Here is a 16,665-nt window from a genome sequence, read left to right as displayed (position 1 = left end):
CATTTTTAAAGGCCACAGAGATGATTAGCTCCCAAGCCCATGGTCGCGAGGCTGTTTCTGGGAATCGATGGACCACCTCAGAAATCATTAATCGGTTGTAATTATATTCGATATAATTATGATTTTAACCTAGATTATATAATCTGTATTGTTAGTTATGATTAGTTAGTGTAATATGTAAAAAATAGGCGTTAATTAACACACGTACACACACCTAGGAACGCCAGGTCAGGCCAGGATTGCTATTAGGGCTGCAGCCAAAGGAGTGATGAGAGTGCTGCTGGCCAGTGTTGGTGTCTTCACTCCACGCAGCGGCTCAGTGGAGAGTTTGGCGTGTAACAAGAGTGACGGTTAGTATTGTAAACATGCGTGTGACAAGTCAGTAGAATAAACATGCATGTGGAAAAAAAAAAAAAAAACTTGTATAAAATAAAGGTGCATTAGAGTGAAACGTTTCCCATCCCGCCACAAGTTCACTTCAGGCTGCAAAAATCGAAAATCTCACGGCTCTGGCTATCGTTTTGTTGCAGCTCCGTGAAAACTCGATAGCGGCCAATACCTGCCGGGGAATCATCCCCTTGTTGCGCCGCCGCCCGTGACGTCACCACGAAAAGATACACAGTGCGACAGACAATACTCGTCTAACCTGGAATGAGGCGGAGGGTGCGGCGAAGTGGTCAGCTGTGGCTGTGGCCGCCTTCAGCCCACCCGCCTGACTGCTCCTCTTTGTCACCGAGTCATGGGAAAGTCGAGGTTTTATATATAGTAAACGCCTCGCACCTGCGCCTCCTAAATGCTTAATCCTTTCACTGTCGGATCATTTTTCTTTTTATCATCTGCTACTTTATAGGCGCTCATTTGTGTACAGTGACTCCTCCCCTACAGTTCTTTATTTACTTTATTCTTTTTAGTAATAGCTGCTGATTGCATAGAGCTCGGAAACTGTTAGTAGAAGTGAATAGATTGACAGTGAACACGTAACACACAGTGTGTGTGTGTGTGTGTGTGTGTGTGTGTAAAGACGGCACCCTAATTAATGAAGCAGATTCCCTGCCTGTATTTCTAACAAAAGTGCCAAAAGAAATGTTTCACGATACACCGTATCTTGAAACATTTCTGCCCGCACCCTGACTACTTTCAAGAGGCTGTAGTTGAAATTACACGAGTTTTAAGAGTGTTTCTGTGGTTCTAGTTACAGACTGGTAAGGTCTCTACAGCATCAACGGGAGAACCAGTCTTGAAAACCCGGGTAATTATTTCTGTGGCCTTTGAAAATAGTCTGGTGAAAGAGCAAGGCCTTTCAGAATACAAGCACATAACCTTGCTTCATGAAAAACAAGTGCATTCATGATACCTAAGACTGCCTTGCTACATTCCCCCAGTGACTAATGTATCTTTTTTTTTTTCTTTATCTCGTAGCATTAGTCTGTCTGTCATTGATGAAAACACCCGCACTACATGTATTACGTTATTTCATTAGTCTCAAGTCGCTATTTCAAGTCTATATAAGCCTCAATAAATACGAGAGCTGTGGTGGTGGTCTGCTTCCCGTCTGTCAATCAGAGCGTTCTATTTTTCCGTTTTCTTTCGTATTCTTCGTAAAGCTCACGCATCCTTCATTTGTCGTTACTTCTTGCCTCACAGAGTATTGGTAAGTGTCTTCTACTGGTAATAATAACCGTGATTCTATTATTTTGTATCATTACAAGTAGTATTGCGAGAGTGGCTCCGTTCTTAGTGACAATTACCTCAGCACAGCCTTCACCAATCAGCGCCAAGTATTCAAGTCACGTGATACTCTCTCCTCGCCGTCTCTTCAGCCATTCGCCCTGCGCCCGCTGACGTGACGAGTCCCTGGTTGTGTTACGGCGGTGAAGCGGTGTTGCATCTGTCCCTGGCGGCCATGTTGTGGTGGACTGCGGTGTAGAGGGAGAGGTGGATGTGAGTATGGCCTGGTGGTGGATAGGGAGGAGTGGATAGTGGAAGAGAGATGTGGAGAGTAGGATGGTGGAAGGGGGAGGTGGAGGTGGCTATGGCGGACGTGACTGGGTTGAGGTGGTGGTTGTGGTGGTGTTTGGTATGGTTGGAATGGTTGTAGAGGGTGTTGGTAGTGATGGTGAACGTGACTGGCTTATGTTAAAGGTAGTTGTGGTTGTTGGGGATGGTGGTGGTTGTGTGACAGTGGTGGGTGCAGCGGACGCAACGGTGTTGTGGTTGTTGGGTGTGGTTGAGGATTGCGATGGTGGTGGTGGTGGAGGTGATAGGTGGCGGTGGTCGTAGTCGGAGCGGGCTAAGCGGTGGTGGTGGTGGTGTAAAAAGGTGTTTATCGGACGGAGTGGAAGTGGTGGTGGTGGCGGTGATACGATTATCAGGGATGAGAGAGAGAGAGAGAGAGAGAGAGAGAGAGAGAGAGAGAGAGAGAGAGAATGTGTGTGTGTGTGTGTGTGTGTGTGTACTCCTATAATCAGCAAATTGCAGTCACTCGTTCGCTTGTTTCACCTCCCTGTTTCAGGCCTTCTCTCCCCTTCCCTTCCTCCCCGCTCCCTTCCTAACCTGCCCGCCACCCTCTCCCCGCTTTTTCCTGCCTGTCCTCCCCTGCTCCTCGTGTCCCAGGTGAGTGTTGCCTTATTTGAGTCAATGTATAATGGTTTTTATTTGAGATTGAAGCTCCACACGTAATGAAAGGTAGTAATCTGTGGTTTTGTATACTATTATTGGACTATTTATGTAAACTTACAATAGAAAATTAATTCTATTAGGAAATGTGTGCATATTTAAACAATTTCATCTATATGTGTGATGTGACGTCAGTGAGAGAGAGAGAGAGAGAGAGAGAGAGAGAGAGAGAGAGAGAGAGAGAGAGAGAGAGAGAGAGAGAGAGAGAGAGAGAGAGAGAGAGAGAGAGAGAAAGAGAGAGAGAGAGAGAGAGAGAGAGAGAGAGAGAGAGAGAGAGAGAGAGAGAGAGAGAGAGAGAGAGAGAGAGAGAGAGATTGACAGCAAATGAAGCAGTATTTTAAATTTCCTGGCTCTGATGATGAAAGTTATATGACTGAGGCTGTAGTTAAGTAAGTTGAGAAGCTGAGCAGATAAATATGAGTACACCACCTGTCTGTCTGTCCGTCTTTCAGTCAGTCAGTCAGTCTGTTGATGAAGGAATGGTGGAGAGACCAATATGTGTCTGTCTGTCCGTCTTTCAATCAATCAGTCAATCTGTTGTTGGATGACTTCTGGAGAGAGCAGTCTGTCTGTCTGTCCGTCTTTCAATCATACAGTCAGTCAGTCAGTCAGTTGATGGAGGAATGGTGGAGAGACCAATATGTGTCTGTCTGTCCGTCTTTCAATCACACAGTCAGTCAGTCAGTCTGTTGATGGATGACTGGTGGAGAGAGCAATCTGTCTGTCTGTCCGTCTTTCAGTCACACAGTCAGTCAGTCAGTCAGTCAGTCAGTTGATGGAGGACTGGTGGAGAGAGCAATCTGTGTCTGTCTGTCTACGTGATGCTTCCCTCCGCCGTTTCATTACGTAGACAAAATACATGAAAGGGAAATATTGGTTTTATGGACAGGTGTGGTGGTGGTGGTGGTGGTGGCGCCATTAGTAGTATTCAGGTGTCATACCTGTAACGTAATAAGGAATGAAGGCAGGACGTATGCGATGGCAGCTTGAAGGTAACAATTGGTGATGAAAGGTGGTGGTTGGTGGTGGTGGCAGGGGCTGTGAGGGCTGCCTGTTACCACCACCTTCACTATCCCAAGCGCACATCTCTGGCTGACCCTTCGCTCCCCTGTTCTTTCCCTGCCCTCAATTCATCACCCCCCCTCTCTCTCTCTCTCTCTCTCTCTCTCTCTCTCTCTCTCTCTCTCTCTCTCTCTCTCTCTCTCTCTCTCTCTCTCTCTCTCTGGATTTAGCCGGCTATCCTCTCAGCCTCATCCTTCACGTACTGCTTCCCTCCCTCTCTCAACCATTCATCCTGACTCACTCCCATTGTTTCCTCAAGTCTCTCTCTCATCCCTCATTCATCCTTTTATTCTTATTCTTCCATCATTCACTCTTCCTCTCCTTCCTCACTCCTGTCCCTCTGATATTCACTCACCCTCAACCATCTCATCTACTTTCACCCCCATTCCTCCCTCATCCCTTCCCATACGGTTCTTTTCCCTACATCCCCCCCCCTCTCTCTCTCTCTCTCTCTCTCTCTCTCTCTCTCTCTCTCTCTCTCTCTCTCTCTCTCTCTCTCTCTCTCTCGCTCTCTCTCTGCAGACGAGTGCAGTTGTGTTCTGAGTCAGTTTTTCTAAAGTTTGTGAAGTGGTTGGCGTGGGTGGCAGGGGCGTGGAGGGCGTCACGCTGGTAGTGTAGAAAAGAAAGCGAGAGAAAAGTGATGCGGCACTGGTGTTTGATACCTGAGTGAAGTACTGGCGTCGTAAAGACCATTTCTGTCCATTGTGATTTCTGAGTTTAAGTAATGAGGCTTTGTAATGGGTCGTTTATCATTTATTTTATTTTTCACGTGGACAAAAATTGTGCTTACTTTATTATATATATATATATATATATATATATATATATATATATATATATATATATATATATATATATATATATATATATATATATATATATATATATATATATATATATATATATATATATAATTAAGTTAACACAATTTTCCTCCACGTCAAGCCGACATGAAAACTTATTCCATTCATTCCATTGACAAACTGAGACCATGTACCCCGACACACACACACACACACAAAAAAAAAAAAAAAAAAAAATCCCTTTACCTTTCTCTACTGAGAGAGAGAGAGAGAGAGAGAGAGAGAGAGAGAGAGAGAGAGAGAGAGAGAGAGAGAGAGAGAGAGAGAGAGAGAGAGAGAGAGAGAGAGAGAATGGTGGCCAGAGTAAGACGAAGGAGAAAGCAAGTTAAACAAATCAAATGGAAAGTGAGAGAAAAGCAAGAAAATACAGATGAAAAGAAAATCTGCGGTAAAAATGCACCGCTGAAACAAAAACGAATAAGAAAGTGTAATGAAACGATGAGATAATTTTGTGTTTTTGTGAGCCAGCAATTATGCTGCACCCACCCTCTACCACTACTACCACTACTACTACTACTACTCCTACCACTGCAAGTGTTGGAGCAGTAGGTGACAGAAACGAAGAAGCGCAAACACCTGGAGATAGGTGAGCTTGATAGGAAGTTACAAGTAAAATATAAAGCAAAACTCAAAGACTCACTGAGAGAACTTGAGAGGACTGTGAAGAACAACTCAAGAACATTACGCCCTAAGTGGACGACCTGTACGAGGCCAAGGTGAGAGTGAGAGTGAGAGGGGAGTAGGTAGGTGACGGATTTGAACTGGAGAAAGATTAGGGTGGAGAGAATTGAAGGTTGTAACTTCTAGGGACATTGGGAGGGAGTGAGATAGTGAGAGGGGAGTGGGTAGGTGACGGTTTTGGACGTTAGAAAGACTACGGTGGAGAGAGTTATATAAAAAAAATGGTGTTATATTAAGTAAAATCAGTCAATATTTAACACGTCAGGCGCCACACGCACCACCGCCGTTACATTTCAGACTATTCAAAGTTGCCGTGTGTACCACTGGCCCAACATTTATCACTTTTCTTCCCTTTTTTTTTTTTTAACAATGAATTCCATTAAATAATGGGCAAAAATGAAACGCAAATCTTTTAAACAAATGTTGATTATTAATTATCATAATTTTTAATGAGGCAAATATAATAATGGTAAGAAAATGAAAGAGTATCTTTTGTGAAGTGACATTGTAACTGGTCAAAATACAAAGGTGGAACTCTAAATGGTAATAATAAAACTTGTCTCAGTCACGGCTCAACATATAGATGTAGTATCCTTAACAACTGTCATCTAGATATTCTTTTATTATAAAGCAAATCTGTGATTGCAAAACAACATAACATTTTTACCTACTCTTATTGAAATCATTACTATCATTTCTTGCACAAAGGAGAACTTTTCCTGTAACAAATGAAAGCCTGTGTCCTGTTTGCAGCTGCACAAAGAAAAGGCTTTATCCTTCAACATTCATATAAACAGCTTCTTCATTCCTTGTGTAGTGAAAACAGTGACTCAAGAAATGATTGCAGCAAATGTGTGAAGGTCGCTATTGATGGAGAGAGTGCTTTCTTTCAGAACATAGGAGGCATACATGTACCTTCCCATCACACTGATCACATACACTCTTCACTCTCCTACCTTCTCAAGCTGCACTTGTCCGTCCTTCATTCACACTAAAGATTTGACAGTGCCCTCTGCATCTTTTTCCCGCTCTTCTAGAGTGACCTTGCAATCCAACAAGAAAATGGTGTTCTCTTACCTCCCAGAGAGAGAGAGAGAGAGAGAGAGGGAGGGAGGGGCTACAATAGCCCCCCTCCCTCCCCCCCTCTCTCTCGGTTTGTCTGTCGGTTTCTTTTTTTTCTATTTTGTTTAATCTACTACTACTACTACTACTACTACTACTATTACTACTACTACTACTACTACTACTACTACTCGTACTACTACTACTAATCGTACTACTATTACTACTAATCGTACTACTACTAGTACTACTCGTACTACTACTACTACTTCTACTACTACTACTACTACTACTACTACAACAACTACTACTACTACTACTACTACTACTACTACTACTACTACTACTACTACTACTACTACTACTACTAACACATCTACTACCACCACCACCACCACCACCACCACCATCACCACCACTACTACTACTACTACTACTACTACTACTACTACTACTACTATCACCACCACCACCACCACCACCACCACCACCACTACTACTACTACTACTACTACTACTACCACCACCACCACCACCACGAATACCACCACCACCACTACTACCACCGCCACAACCACCACTACTACCACCGCCTCCACTACTACCACCGACACTACCACCACCACCACCACCACCACTACTACTACCACCGTCACCACTACTACCACCGCCACCACCACCACTACTACCACTACCACTGCTACTACCACCATCACCACTACCACTACTACTACCACCACCACAACCAACACCACCAACACCACCACAACCACCGCCACCACCACCACCACCACCACCACCACCACCACAACAACAACAACCACCACCACCACCACCACTACTACTACCACTACCACTGCTACTACTACTACTACCACCACTACCACCAGTACTACTACTACTTTTACTGCTACTACTACTACTACTACTACTACTACTACTATTGCAGGTGACCCATGAACTACCTCTAACAATGGTGATGAAGAACCAGAAGTGGGTTGTAGGTGACGAGATAACTATCCCAGGTCATCCCGGAAGTGGCGAGGTGACCCCATACAGCTCCACAAGGTCGTGGAGGACACCAGACATAGCCACGTGGTCGCCTACACTCAGCCATCCACCTCACCTGCCCCAGACTGCTACCCGGACACCATCCAGCCACAAGAACCCAGATAAGCACTTCCGGGGTCCTTGGTTGTGGTTAGCTAGCTAGTTTGTTTAGGGGTCACTTGCTGTACATAGGAACCCTCCTCGGTCTGATGCTATTTTTTTTATTTTTATTTTTGAGGTGTAACGCTGTGCTCTACGTGAGAGTGATAGTGTTTATCTTTATTTATTTATTTTTTTTCCTGAAGACCAGTTCTGAGGTTATCTTGGAGGTTAACGGAGAAGAGTTCTTCACAACTGTGTTTGTTGTTTTATTTTATTTTTTTATTGGTCACTTTTTGTTTTTTGTTGTGATTGTTATTAATTTTATTTATTTGTATTGAAATATGTGAGTGTGAATGCAGCACAATATATAAAGGTGTGCATTCCAGAGTGAAAGGAAGGCGTGCACAGGGTAGAGTGGACAGGATGCAGTGCCTTGTTTTTATCACCAGACCTTGATTGATTGAAGCAAATGAAAACTTTGGTGTGAGTACCTTACAAAGACACTTGACAATACTAATGTCACCTCACCTCGTGGTTTCACCTTAAACCTACAAACATTGGCTGGACACAAGGTCATAGAAATAATTTATTCTCATTTATTCTCATCTTTACAAATTACAGTCTTTACACATCAAAGTAACTAATCACCTTTATTCATCCACTTGAGGGGGTTGAAGGATCGCTAATCCCATATTAAATTGCCTGTGTTCAACTCGCCTCTCCTCCCTCATTTATTGACCAATTCATTTAAAAAATATTTTGATCAGGAAGGTTGCAAGAAGAATGTCTGCTATCTTTTTTTTTTTTTTTGTACGATAAGATTTTTTTTTTTTCGATGAAAAAGTAAAAAAAAAAACTGAGTGTCAAATATTTACTTTCAAAAATTTGTCAGAAATCAAAATCAGTTACAAACAAAAATGACGACAGCAGACTTTGTTCGCCTCTCACAGCTTGATAAGCCGCAATGGCCCATCTGTGTGTAACACCAATAACAACGGAGATCATTTTTATATGCAAAAATCCGCCATTTTAAGTTATGTCAAAGTTTAAGGGGTGACTATAATACACCTATTGCAGCTAAGGACTTGAAATTCACATGATATATACATCACAATATGTTGAAAAACAGATATAGATTAATTTAATTACTACGATTGGTTTTGTACATAGGCCTAAAGTAATTCATGATTTCACCCTTAATTACCCGGGGGCGAGGGGGGAAGGCGGGTGAAAACAATTTTTGTTATATTTCGACTTCTAGATCAAAACCAGTGTTTAACTGTTTGAAATAAATAAAATATTAATGCAAAAGATATCTAATGCAGACACATTGACTATTTCCTAGATTTACGGAAAAATATTTATCTTATTTTTCGTATATAAATTTGAAAAAAATAGTTAGACCTAAAATTACGTACTCTCTAATGTTGTACGCAGCAAAAGAACCGTAGATATTCATAGGAGACTGAGGAAGAACGGGTACGCCAGAAAGAAAAAAAAAAAAAGTCATGTCTCGCAGCGGGCGAAACCGTGAAATTTCATAACAGAAGACCTCATTACATAAGGGGATATATATATATATATATATATATATATATATATATATATATATATATATATATATATATATATATATATATATATATATATATATATATATATATATATATATATATATATATATATATATATATATATATATATATATATATATATATATATATATATATATATATATATATATATATATATATATATATATATATATATATATATATATATATATATATATATATATATATATATATATATATATATATATATATATATATATATATATATATATATATATATATATATATATATATATATATATATATATATATATATATATATATATATATATATATATATATATATATATATATATATATATATATATATATATATATATATCAAAACATTACATATATAAAAAATGGGAAAAAAAAATGTAGAAAATAAAAAAAATAAAAAAAAAATTCATATCCGGATCGTACAACGACACCCTTGATGCAAAACATGTTTGCGCGCCTGACGATGTTAAGACACACGACACACACTTCCCTTGAGAAAAGATGATAGCCTTCACGAGTGTCTTACTATTTCTTTGCAGAGCCCCTCTTCTTGATGACGACGCGTACACTGTCAGCTACACTTTGCAGTGTCTCACTTAAATTTTTCTCTATCTTTGTATCTCTCCATTTCAGATAAATTGTTATCTTTCCAAGGGTTGAGGAGAACATGGTCGTGGTTCAAGTGAAGCCACTACAGCCACTCCCTGACAAGCCTTCCACACCGGTGAGTGTTGTTCAAGCATATATTAGTATTGCTAATTCCTTATTTCCTAGAACATCTACCACTATATAATGGCAATGTCTTTCCAACACAAATAACGTCAAGCAAAAATAAACTCTACACTAACTAAGTGATGAAAAACGTAGCATCATCCGCTGCACAAAACAATACAGCAGCGAAGTGACACTGCCAGGACTTGAACCAACACCTGCCTGCCTCACTGACACCTGCCGTGGTGCCAGGGAGTGCCGAGGCCTGTGCTGCCACCACGCTGAGAGAGGGAGAAAGAGAAGAGCATCAGAGAGGAATGACCGTGGCAGGAAGGATGGTGTGTTAGGTGACTGGTTCAGACAGTGACAGTGGACACAAGAAATGCTGGAGAATGATTAAACCACAGGTGGTTCATGTTGTAGTTGTTCAAGATTTCGAAGAAAACTTTTTTTTTTTTTCCTAGACAGACAGTGGCAGCAGACACACAAGAGACGATGGTGTGGTGGACAAGAGGATGCAGGGAGACAGCAGACAGAATGGAAGCTACAGATGAAAGAAGAGCAGGTCAAGCCATGGCAGCAGACACATAGACAGACAGATTGGATAAGAAAGAAGTATTATTTAGTGAGGTAAGGAACTGTACAACCCTTCACAGTGCTGACTACTTGATAGCAGAGGTGGTTCATGTTGGTTCAGGATTTGGTTTGAAGCTGTTACGTGAAAAGAAAAGTCTGAGGAACGAGAGGTTGTATTGTCACTTGTCAACAAAGTGGCAGAGTATTGCTATAACATTTATAGCCAAAGCTGTACCAGCTGCCTGAGTGTGTCATGTCCATTGTGTACTTACAGTCACCTTTGTCATGTCTACGCTAGTGGAGGAGAGGGAAGAACAAACCTTGAATCGTCCAGGGTTAGAGTTTTTAGCAAAGGTTTGAGCGAAGAGTTCAGCTTTAGAGATAGATGTGATAGCAGTGGTGCCATCTGGTTGAAATAAAGAAGGGAAAGGAGAAGCAAAGTTATTATAGATGTTTTTGGGTAAGTGCCAGAAGTCACGAGGGAGAGTTAGATCTTGAAACGTTTTGACACTTTCTGTTAATGAAGGAGTTTTTTTTTTTTGGCTAATTGGAGAACAGACTTGGCATGGCAGAAATGTAAAGTGCATTAGATTCCGGTGATGGAAGAAGGCTTAAGCACCTTTGGTGGGCCACCTCTCTATCATGTATAGCACGAGAACAAGCTATGTTAAACCAAGTTTAACTTTGGAAGGTTTAGGTCGAGAAAAAGAGTGAGGAATGTACGCCTCCATGCCAGACACTATCACCTCTCTTATGCGCTCAGCACACAAAGACGGGTCTCTGACACGGAAGCAGTAGTCATTTTCCAAGGAAAATCAGCAAAATACCTCCATGTTCCCCCAACTAGTACAGGCAAAACGCCAGTGGCACCTTCCTTTTGGGGGATCCTGAGGAGGGATTGGAGCGATAGGACAAGATACAGATATGAGACTGTGATCAGAGGAGCCCAACGGAGAAGAAAGGGTGACAGCATAAGCAGAAGGATTAGAGGTCAGGAAAAGGTCAAGAATGTTGGGCCTATCTTCAAGACGGTCAGGAATACGAGTAAGGTGTTGCACCAATTGCTTTAGGTCGTGGAGAATAGCAAAGTCTAAGGCTAGTTCACCAGGATGGTCAGTGAAGGGAGAGGAAAGCCAAAGTTGGTGGTGAACATTGAAGTCAGTCTCCAAGAATTAAGATCTCTGCAAAAGGGAAGAGAGTCAATGTGCTCCACTTTGGAAGTTAAGTAGTCAAAGAATTTTTCATAGTCAGAAGAGTTATTTGAGAGGTATACAGCACAGATAAATTTAGTTTGAGAGTGACTCTGTTGTCGTACCCAGGTGGTGGAAAACTCGGAAGATTCAAGAGAGTGGAAAGCAGGTTAAGTCATTGCGCACATGAACACAGCATCCAGCTTTGGATCGAAAATTAGGATAGAGAAAGTAGGAGGGAACAGAAAAGGGGCTACTATCAGTTGCCTCAGACATCTGAGTTTTAGTGACGAAAGGATGATGAAGCTTAATAGAGGAGAGGCAGTGTTCTACAGATTGAACGCGAATGTTGCAGAAGTTTATGAAGAAAAACTGAGAGGGGTATCAAGACATTTAGGGTCGTTACCAGAAGAGCAGTCTGACCCGGGGACAATTGTGGTCCGCTCACCAGATGGGGTCTCCGAGGCTGGTGTAGGAGTATGTGTGTAATAATTAGGTGCTGGTAGTTGTTTTGTGTGCAGGAAGAGAGATATCTCCATGACTATAACGTTTGGTACGATTGAAAACATCCTTTGTTTTCCACAGATATGTACACACTAGTAGTAACAGTTTTCACCTGTAGCACCAGAAACAGTCTTCCTCACACGAACCGTTTTACTGCCGGGACTTGAAGGCTGATGAAGCAGTGCGGCGGAGGTCACGCCTCTCAGAGTGTTTATACTTGTTGTCAACACCGCCATAACTAATACAAACTCTTTAGTGCAGGTAGTTAAATAACTGCAATCATTGTTCCAGATTCCTAAATTCACAAAGTGCATAACTCATTCCAAGTTTTTATTGCAGATAATTAAAGTTTTAGTGAAATAATTATTCCTATTCCTAATGTTGTGTGGTGCATTATCTCAGACAGGACCACTGGAAGCTGTCAGAGTGCTGTGGCACGTGGCAAGAACCAAGTGTTCAGGAGCACACACTGTCCCTTCACCAGTCAGCAGGTTACGAAAAACAATGCAGTATTTTGTTGAGTAATCAAAGTAATAAAATGTAAATGATAAAATGTCAGTACTGATTTAGAGTGTCACACTCCACCATGGCAAAGACTGCCGGCTGAGTAATATTCAAGTTGTATTAGTGAGACTCTACTCAATGTTAATTGTAAGGCAGGTGTAAAAAAAATAGTTAAAAATATATCATAGTACAAGAAAATGACAGTTCAAAATGTAAACATATCTTTACTTGTTAGACTTGAATGGTCATTAAGTAGTACAGCAGACCCTTCCTACAGTAAATTCACTATTATTTGTTGACTGGCCTTATTTGTCTCTCATCATTTTACTTTTCTCATTATTCTGTCTTGTTTTCTCATCAATACTTGAGTGCTTCATGTTATCTCTATTATTGTGACTTTCTCTCATTATTATGTTGCTGATGTTGTCTACTCTCATCATCTGACGGACTGCTCGCCTTCACAGGTCTGGGCGGCTTGGAAGTCTCACTACAAACTGAAGACCCGTTCACTTGAAGGACACAGTTGGAGTCGGACACAAGATCCAAGAGGGAGGAGTCATTTTTAAACGAGACCTTCAGGCAGAAAATTCGAGTGGATTTTCAACTCTAAAAATAACTTAATTTTTTTGGGTATTTTGAACCTTCTTTATCTTGAAAAATAACTCCAGATATTATGACTCTAGCTGGAAGTTGACCTGAGCAATGTAGGGTTTGCTGCAGTGAGATTACCAAGGCACGAGTGTCTGGGATTTAAAGATGATGGATATGTGTCCTGTGTGCTGCTGTGCTGGGAGGAGAGGAGCAGCAGCAGTCGTGGGGCTCTGCTGCTGCTGTCACTGGTGCAGCTGTTCACTCCTGCAGCCACCTTCCCTCAACATACTGTGTCTTTCCTCACCTGCAATGAACAACTATGAACAATACTTCTCCTCCGATGAGGAACAGTGAATAACCTCTCTCTCTCTCTCTCTCTCTCTCTCTCTCTCTCTCTCTCTCTCTCTCTCTCTCTCTCTCTCTCTCTCTCTCTCTCTCTCTCTCTCTCTCTCTCTCTCTCTCTCTCTCTCTCTCTCTCTCTCTCTCTCTCTCTCCTCTCTCTCTCTCTCTCTCTCTCTCCACAGTATGTCCCCCACAGTATGTTTACAAACCCACAGTGACTCTCCACAGCCCCTCACCAACAATTGTCTCCTTCACACACACACACACACACACAAATGTTGGAATCTTGTAGTGTCTACAACAAGGAATGGAACCAAAATCGACAAGCCAAATTTTCTTCCAGCCTGCGTGAGTGTAGTGAGGCTCAATGTGTGTGTACAAGTGAAGAGTATATATTAGATGCATGACTTAAAAATATGAGGCTTACACAAAAATACAGGACACAACTTGAGTGTGGTGAGTCAAAGGAGAGTCAAAATGCTCAACTTTGAATTAATTTACAACGAAAAGTAACTAAATAAACACACTATAAAAAAAATAATCTCATCAATTAACAGTGGAAAAAAATATATATATACACCAACGCAAAATAAATAAATAAATAAATAAATGAAAACTAAATAAAGCAAATTAATCTGAACGCTAACATACAAACCAACATAGTCGTATATTTTTAAACACTACAGTGAAGAAAGATAATGAAGCTTTAATTAACATTGAGTGAAAGAGAGAGAGAAATTTGTGGTCTTCCTAAATCTCTCTCTCTCTCTCTCTCTCTCTCTCTCTCTCTCTCTCCTCTCCTCTCTCTCTCTCTCTCTCTCTCTCTCTCTCTCTCTCTCTCTCTCTCTCTCTTACACGAACAATAAAAAAACAAAAAAATAAGTAAATAAACAAAATACAAGCAAATAATAATAGCCATCCACACCAATCCACATACACCAAGCCATCCCAATCCAGCCAATCACGAGCCAGCAGCAGACACACGGAGAAGATTGGGAGAAAGAGGAAAAAAAAAAAAGGAAAAATGAAAAAAAAATATAAAGGGGAGAATAAGAAAAATAGCGAAACAAGAGAAAAATGAGAAAAATAAAGGGAAAAAATACGAATAAAATCAAAAGGAAAGAAGAGAAAAAATGGGGTGAGGAGGGGAACACTTAGGAAAATAAACCAAACAATAGGGCATTACATTGTGATTACGTATAGCAGGGATGGATTATGAGAGAGAGAGAGAGAGAGAGATCTGGTCAGGAATTTAATTTTTGTTAGTGGTTTACGCCATCTCTCTCTCTCTCTCTCTCTCTCTCTCTCTCTCTCTCTCTCTCTCTCCTTACAACAGTTTTGTCTTTGTTTTCTCTCGCTCTTATCTTTCGTTGAGAGAGAGAGAGAGAGAAACATTATTATTACACACACACACAAACACTCTTTTTTATAGATAAGTTAACACTTTTAATAATAAAAAAATAAATAAATATATATATATATATATATATATATATATATATATATATATATATATATATATATATATATATATATATATATATATATATATATATATATATATATATATATATATATAACCCTTTCTTTTTACCTTATCTATCACAATAACCCTTTTCTACCTCCTATTCCTTCCCTTCCAAATGAAACCGAACCATTAAGAAGTATCACTTGCTTCTCTCCTGTAACTTATAATGAAACGCTCGAATTAATTCTTAAGGTGCGCAAAGGAGCTTAATTAATAAACAGGAAAGATTAAAAATGCATTGTGGAGAAAAAAAGGTAAAATATGAATGAGTTTAAGGAAAGGTGTGTGTGTGTGTGTGTGTGTGTAAGGTAATGAGTTTTTTAACTGAAGAATGTAAGGTATAGGATCCGAAAGCATAAGGGATTGGACGCCCTGAGTGAAGTGGTTACAGGTGTCTATTGTTCCCGTGGTTGATATACTGAGACAACTTGTTCGCCACCTTGCAATTTCCTATACAGGGTGTAACGCGAGTTTCTGCAAATACTGAAAGAGGTGAAAGAACGTTTAATTCTAAGTATAAAATGTTCTATGCACATATGCATTTTAAGGCTTTGTTTACCCGTCAGAGGATTTGAAAATGTACGGGACTCGCGGGTGTGCTCTGTGAAATGACGGACACACGGTTGTATTGTCGCAGCCTCGGAGGTGCCACTTAGTCATATTACGAATGGTTTAATATTACATTATCTTATAACAAGACAAATTGGGATTACAAAGCATGTAATTTACCGATAAGCATTACAGGACAACATTATTGCGGTGATTAAAAGTACTTCTGTAAAATGCTACGCGGCATCATCAAAGCGAGGGGGGAGGTGGGTGGGTAGCCTGCCCTTGCGACCTTGAAAACAGCTGAGAGATGATGCCACGTAGCATTTTACAGGAGTACTTTTTATCACCGCAATAATGTTGTCGTGTAATGCTTATCGGTAAATTACATGCTTTTTTTATATCATTTGTCTTGTTATAAGATACTGCAATATTCCACAGCCTGCAAAAAATAACATTAAACCATTCCTAATTTGAACAAGTGGCACCTCCGAGGCTGAGACAATGCAGCCATCTGCACTTCACCTCACAGCTACACGCAGGGCACAGCAGCGAGTCCCCTACATTTTCAACTCCTCTGACGCACGTCGCCCACCACCAGGGTCAGAGGGTCGGACATGATGCAGAAGAAGGCGCGGGAGCCGAAGTATTCATCCGCCGTCCACCGCTCCCCGTCGCTGAGAAAACTGCTCCTTGTGTCACAGCTGAGGAAGAGAGAGGCGAGGGATAGGTCACTCCTGCAGGAACACCAAGTAAGAAGGAACACCAATAGACATGGCCATCCGGAGGGACACAATGGAAAAAAAACAAGAAGTAAAAGATAAGGACCGGAGGTTGAAATCGCTCACACATGAACAAACAGTAATAGATAAGAGCACGGAGTTTATTTAGATCACTCACAAAGAAATACAAATGAAGAACAAACATATCTAACTTGCATTTTGGTTCTTCCGAGGCTGTCTGTGATAAAGTACACTGAGCAATCTTGTAAAGTGGATGTAGGCTGGAAAATGCAAGGATGCAGGCACGGTGAGAGAGGGAGGGAAAGTGAGAGGGAG

The 16,665-nt window shown here is 40.8% G+C and overlaps 1 long non-coding RNA gene across 4 annotated transcripts in view; it reads left to right on the top strand.

Moving 5' to 3' along the window:
- The window catches only part of LOC135096742 (uncharacterized), a 65,348-nt gene extending 51,492 nt beyond the window's left edge, over positions 1-13,856 (top strand). Inside the window, exons 4-10 of one of the 4 annotated variants that reach the window (XR_010264986.1) lie at positions 531-1,941; positions 2,513-2,613; positions 7,294-7,979; positions 9,746-9,836; positions 10,288-10,453; positions 12,496-12,584; positions 13,062-13,856. This is a non-coding gene — a long non-coding RNA (uncharacterized LOC135096742). The other 3 variants (XR_010264987.1, XR_010264985.1, XR_010264984.1) reach the window with 3 other exon arrangements.
- The last annotated feature ends 2,809 nt before the right edge of the window (positions 13,857-16,665 follow it).

This window comes from Scylla paramamosain, unplaced genomic scaffold (assembly GCF_035594125.1).
Source record: "Scylla paramamosain isolate STU-SP2022 unplaced genomic scaffold, ASM3559412v1 Contig6, whole genome shotgun sequence".
Lineage (NCBI taxonomy): Eukaryota > Metazoa > Arthropoda > Malacostraca > Decapoda > Portunidae > Scylla > Scylla paramamosain.
This window is presented reverse-complemented; position numbering and strand designations above follow the sequence as displayed.